Source organism: Grampus griseus (genome assembly GCF_964374135.1).
Source record: "Grampus griseus genome assembly, chromosome: 19".
Taxonomy (NCBI): domain Eukaryota; kingdom Metazoa; phylum Chordata; class Mammalia; order Artiodactyla; family Delphinidae; genus Grampus; species Grampus griseus.
In genome coordinates this window covers 18648000-18654137 of record NC_139013.1, presented here as the reverse complement: position 1 = coordinate 18654137, position 6138 = coordinate 18648000, and the positions used below count along the sequence as shown (strand labels likewise).

The 6138-nt window shown below is 47.3% G+C and overlaps 1 long non-coding RNA gene across 1 annotated transcript in view; it reads right to left on the bottom strand.

The window, feature by feature from the left end:
* Positions 1-3636: 3636 nt before the first annotated feature.
* The window catches only part of LOC309837230, a 107447-nt gene continuing 104945 nt past the window's right edge, over positions 3637-6138 (bottom strand). Inside the window, exon 3 of the long non-coding RNA XR_014298235.1 lies at positions 3637-3797. This is a non-coding gene — a long non-coding RNA (uncharacterized lncRNA). The remainder of the gene's footprint in view (positions 3798-6138) is intronic.

The following is a 6138-nucleotide window of genomic DNA, read 5'->3' as shown; positions in this document are numbered from 1 at the left end:
AACACACTGCTCCTGGCTTCAAGCCCACAATCCCCTTCCTTTCCCAAACGAACCCTCTGATCCAGCCTGTCCTCCTCTCCTCACTCAGGCCAAACTCATCCCTCCCTTCCCGCCTTCATCCTCATGCCCCTTCTTGGCCCCACCAATGCCACCCAGAACCCTCCTTCCTCCCCTCCTATCCTTGTGGACACAGTCCCAAGGGCCAGCTCCCTGCCCTTCCCGATGGCTCTGTCATTTCCAGAATCCCATGGTCCCTCCCTCCCCTCCTTTTTTTCTTTCCTTTTTTTTGGTTTTGTTCCTTAACTATTCTCAAACGGTGACTAAAGAGAGAGAATGCTGCTTCTCCAGGACAGGGACCATGGACTTGGGTTCTTACATGGGCCAGACAGGGAATTCCGTGCAGGGGATTGGGTGAGGATGCTGTGAATGGAGGGACTAAAGTGGGCAGCTGTTGCTGTGTTGGACCAGTGCTGCCAAATATTCTCTTTTACTAAAAAAAATATTAAAGCCAGAAATGAGGATTTTTGTGTGAAATCTCCTAGAGCTGGCAACCAATCCGATAGCAATTTTAAGCATGAGTTGGCCAACTAGAGTCTACTGGTGGCGAAACCAGCCCTTGGCCTATAGGCTGCATGCTGCCTCCCAGGAGATAGAGGGCAGCTCCCTGCAAGCAGCAGGTGCCCACCTCTCCCCCCAGGTGCACGAGCTGTGGCCTGGGGGTGGGAAGATGTCACAGGCTGGGAAGAATCCAGGGCCATCTTGCTCCTTATCTCCCAGGAAGACACAATCCTTCCTCCTCACGTGCCCGCCCACTGCGGGTGGGGACATCTTGGCTTTCCTCACAGCATCATTAAGGCATAGAAAACAACGCTAAAGTGTTTCATTTGACTTCGTGAGGATTGCCAGAAGAGCTAAGAGCTTCTTAAGCAGATTCCTTCCAAGCCATTTGAGCCCCTTCTATAAATAAAGCTTTAGACAATTTCGGAAAAGCATATTTATTTATCTGATAGATCATAACGGTTCCTTCGGTGCCTTTAGCCCTGTGGTGTGATCTTCGAGCACTTAGCTCCCTTTCACTTAGTTAGGCCACTTTCTGGGAAGCAAAAAAGGTGTTAACCCCTTGGACGAGCAGACGCCCAACATGATGGGGTCCTCCTCGCAGTGGGTCTCGCTCCGATCCGAGCCATTAACATGAAGGCGGCAGCAGATGCCAAAGGAAATTATTAATAAGCAGAGGCTGGATGACTCCAAGCCAGCAAAAACATTTCTAAAGTGGCTAACGGCTAAAGGAAAGGGGGGCAGAATGAGGGAGGAGGAAATGGTTGTGTCCTTCTCAAAACAGCAGGTAGGGAAAAAAAGGAAAAGGAAAGACAAACAAGTGGGAGACAAGTGATTACAAAGGAAACAATTCTTTCCCTCTTGGGTTTCACCTGCCTCAATTTCTGGTCCAAGAATTGCAGCTTTTGTTGGCTCAAATTGTGCAGAGGAATGCTTTCTCAGCCTTTAACATTATTGATACTTGGGAGCTGGAAAATCTTGGTTGTCAGGGGCTGTCCTATGGGTTGTAGGATGCTTTCTAGCCTCCCTGGTCTCCACCCACTAGATGCCAGGAGCACCCTCCTCTCCAGGTGTGAGAACAAAATGTCTGCAGACATGGACAGATGTCCCCCAGGGGAACAGAATAACTCCTAGTTGAGAACCACTGGACTGGACATAGAGGTGAACTTGAGAATCAATGCACAAGAAATAGCAGAGATGCAGAGCCTTGGAGAGAGCCAACCCGGGTTCAAGTCTCAGCTCCACCAGCTCTATGGTGACCTTAGTCAAATGACTTCCCATCTGGGTCTCAATTTTCTCATATGTAAAGTAGGATGATGCTCACCTTGCCGACCACATAAGATTACGCCAGAGTTAAAATGTCACTGGTATCATGTTCTTAGCACCAACTGCCACACAATAAGAAATCACATATCACCTATTATTATTGTAATATTTATTATCAGGAAAATGGTCTCTGTCACAGCTTAACACACATGTTCCAATCCCTTTAACCAGCTGTCCTCCATCACAAGAAACCTTTGCTGTGTGATTAGTATTAACAACACCTCCCCCAATAAATAAAAAGTTATATTCCGTGAAGGCCTGCCACAGACCCTTAAACTACTTGTATTAGTTAGGGTTGGTTGTAAGTGACTGGAATCCACTCTTAAACAGAAGAGGGTGTCCTAGAATGCTGTGGGGCAGCCTCAGCTTCCATAATCAAAAAGAAAGGCTGTTAAACCAGGGTCAGCAAATGGCAGAACCAAGGCAAATCTGGGGGCTTAGTAGCGGGGGTTAATCCATGCTCCTGTCCGAGTGCGGCCTCTAGAAACAATCTGTACCGATCTTTTTGTTTCAGTTCCTTCATCACCTTGTTCAAGATTCAAAGTCCCAGGAGAGAATATGACTGGCTAGGCTGGGACCACACGCTGACCCCTGGCCGGGGTGGGATGGCACTTTGATTGACAGGCGTACTAAGGCCGTCCACAGTGGGGGAACAGGAAGTGTCTTTTTCTAAAAGGAAATCGGAGTATCATTTCTCCCAAGAATGTCACAAGGATATTGGGGGCTGAATGGGCAGAATCAACAAATGCTCACCATACACTGTACCCCAGAATGCACCCGTCTGCCCTTTGCTGGGGCCATAGCTGTGTGTTCCTTCAGCACAGAAAGTAGAAATACCCCCACCAATTCAGGATTCACTTCGTACTCCATCACAACCTCCCAAATAAGGCCCCATCCTTTACAGGGCTCTGACATCCCAGACAAAGGAGAAGGCCGCCATTGGAGAAGGTGGTGGACGAGAAGGCTGGGGCACTTAGTCCTCTGGCCAGGAGCAATGCCTGGCATCATTCGTCCTCCAGGCTCTGAGGCCTATGCCCTGGGACCCCTCTCCAGTCAGCATTTCCTCACCTCACTCCAGAGGGACAATATCTGGCCTCTTCACTCAGTCTTCCCCACCCCCACTCCATTCCCACGCGTGTTTGATTCTTGCCTCTGAACATGAAGATGAACTTGATACAAGCACACCTGGATGTAAGTCCCTGGAGCTAATTAATCGAAAGTCTCCTTTATTAAATAAGCCCACAGACAAGCCCAGGAATGAACATGGCCTCCGTGGGTTTGAAGCTGAATGTTGAGACGAGTGAGAGAGAGGGGTGGCGGGTTTGGAGCTATTGATTTGTCAAGATGCGAAACCCAACCTGTGAGCCATCCTTTCTGCTGAGGTTACCATTTAGGTCGGAAGATGCTCTTGGCACTAAAGCATGGCATGAAAGCTTCCCTTAGATGGCAGGATAAGGGAAATGTTAGACACGCAGTGAGAGCAACTTGGCACCCGAGATTTATTAATATTTTAAATGTGGAAGGCATGTGTTCCAGGGCTGACTCATTGCTTGCTGAGGAAGAATCCAGGTAAACAAATTCCTAACATCATTAAAAACAAAAGCCTCACCTTTGCATCTTGTTCCTTCATCAGATAACATGATGAGCTAATTACTCAGATATAAGCATTATCTTTCAGACAAAAGGATGAAAGGGCTTAACTATGTATCTGTGGTTTCTCTATCATAACATCCTTGGAGACAAAACTTAAATCATAATTTTATTAATGACACACAGAGGATGGGATCAATTTTTCCATAGACTCAGAACTTGGCAATGAAGAGATCAGACAGAAAAGTTGAAGAAAGGAAAAGAAAAAAAGTAATCCTGGGACACTCTGTTCTCCACATAGAGCTTTTTCTTCTCAGATGGATCTGAAAGAGAAATAAAAATAAAATAAACAAAATAAACCAGAGGTCATTTTGTGGGCAGATTCCAGCTCCAGGGGTCCCTGTGATTTGTTCAAAGGAAACCGACCACTTCCCCATGCCCCTTGCAGAGATGGCTTGTCCTGCTGGTACCCATCACGTCAGTCAATCCAGGTGATAAGAACAAAAGTCACTTAAGACGGCCACTTCAAACCCCACCAATTACTTGAGCCTCGTGAAGAATGAAAAGAAAAAAATATCCATCAAAACTTCCATAATGTTCATCAAAAGGAGTGAAAACAGCCACAAAATCAGTCAGTAAAAGAAACAGCTTGCCTTGTCCTTTTCTTAAAACTGGTTTTTATTTTCTATCTGACTAACAGAACCATTTAAGATCCTTGAGGGGGCTTCCCTGGTGGCACAGTGGTTGAGAATCCGCCTGCCAATGCAGGGGACACAGGTTCGAGCCCTCGTCCGGGAAGATCCCACATGCCGCAGAGCAACTAAGCCCATGTGCTACAACTACTGAAGTCCGGTGCTCTGCAACAAGAGAAGCCAGCACACTGCAACGAAGACACAACACAGCCAAAAATAAATAAATAAATTTATTTTTAAAAAAAGATCCTTGAGGGCCTTCAAAGACCATCTACTACCAGACTATCAGCTGAAAAAAGGTGTCTTATTAAGGATAAAATGTTAAAGAGAACATCCGACACTGTATTTCATAATTAGACTTTCAATTTCATACATACATTGCAACTGCATTTTATAATTTGGTCTGGAACATAGGCCTGGGGTCACTGAGCCCCTGGGGTGTTTCTCTCCCCAGATCTCTCTCTGAGGACAGTCCTACCTGCTGGAAAGCCTGGATCCTGGAAGGCTTCTTCTGGGAAGACTTCTCTCTCTGTCCCCTTCCGCCCTTGTTTTCCCCTTTCTTGTCTGTTGCTACCCCGCCCTGGGAACAGCATCTATTATGTTTCCCTTCATTGTACACACTGAGTGGAAGCCGCTTCCCACACCAGGCTGCAAGCTCCTGTGAGCTGGGGCTCTGAGGTCTTCATCTCCCTCCAGCACCTGGCCCAGGATGGCTGCCTTCAGGGACGTGGCAGGCGAGTGAATTAAGTTGCTGAGTGGGAGCAGTCCCAGACCAGGATGACAGGCACAGGAAAAGAGTTACCAACTACTTTCAGGTGTTATCACAGAGGGCCAGCCGATGGGGAGAGCCAGGAAACTCCAGCCTGGGCAGCTGGGAGGTGCGCTCCACAGGCAGGTCTGGGCCACCTTGCAGAGTCCTGTGGTGGGTTTTGCCTTGAACAGAGGGTTGATTCAGAGCTAACTGAGGCTTGATTCTCCCTGATCGTTTCTTGACATCCAAGCTGGTAGATACCCTCTGTCTCAGCATGTGACGTGGGAGCTGTAAATTCCCCTGGAGACCTCTCCTACTAGGTAAGATGCTATTACTCCCCAGGGTCCTCTTCACTGGGACCTGGGTGCATAAAAGAGAGAGAAATCAGCCCCAATGCAGAGGGAGAGAATGGCGATCAGGGAAGGCTTCACGGAGGAGGGGGCAGAGCTTGTCTGTGCTATGATCCCACGGCACAGGTGCCCGTGTTCACAAAGTTTGCACACCTCTACGGAGCATGTGCTCACCCCTCCCGTGGTGTAAATGCACCTCCTTTGTCACCCGTGTCTGACACTTAATGCATGCCCCATAAATATAAGATAGAAGTAGCAAAGAACAGCTTGAAAAGCAAATCTAGCCTGACTTTGCATTCTCTCTGGAGAGCCAGTCCTTTTAGAGATTACATTTGACTGCCTTTTGTGAGGCATCTGCTCTCAAGTTTCCCAGAATCCTTGCCACACCCTGTAATCTTATAGCCGATCCACTTCGTTCAATTTACATTACCTGAATGGCCCTGGTAGGCTTCTGCATTTGCCACCCTTGCCATGTGTGAATAAAACCATAGGATACTGAAATGAAAGGTAGGATTCTGATAAGAAGAAATGAATCCAGAGGCAGTGCAGATGGCAGGAAAGCAAGGATGAAAGGATGAATATAAGGGTGTTCTCTGGGGTGTGTAGGAATGGTGAGGGGTCAGCTGTAGCTGTCATAAAGGAAGGGATGTGCACAAGTGGAAAGGTAAGAGTCTGATTATAAATAGAGGCAAGATGGGACCTGCTCTCTGGGGCCAGGCCAGTGGAAATCTGACCTTGGCCCCAAACTATCATTTTCAATCCATCTTGGAAATTTTTGTCATGTCTGCATACCATCTGTTCTTAAATTTACTAAAAAAAATTTGCCTAACTTAAAAAGAAAATCCATCCTCACCCTAAGAAATGAGCTCTA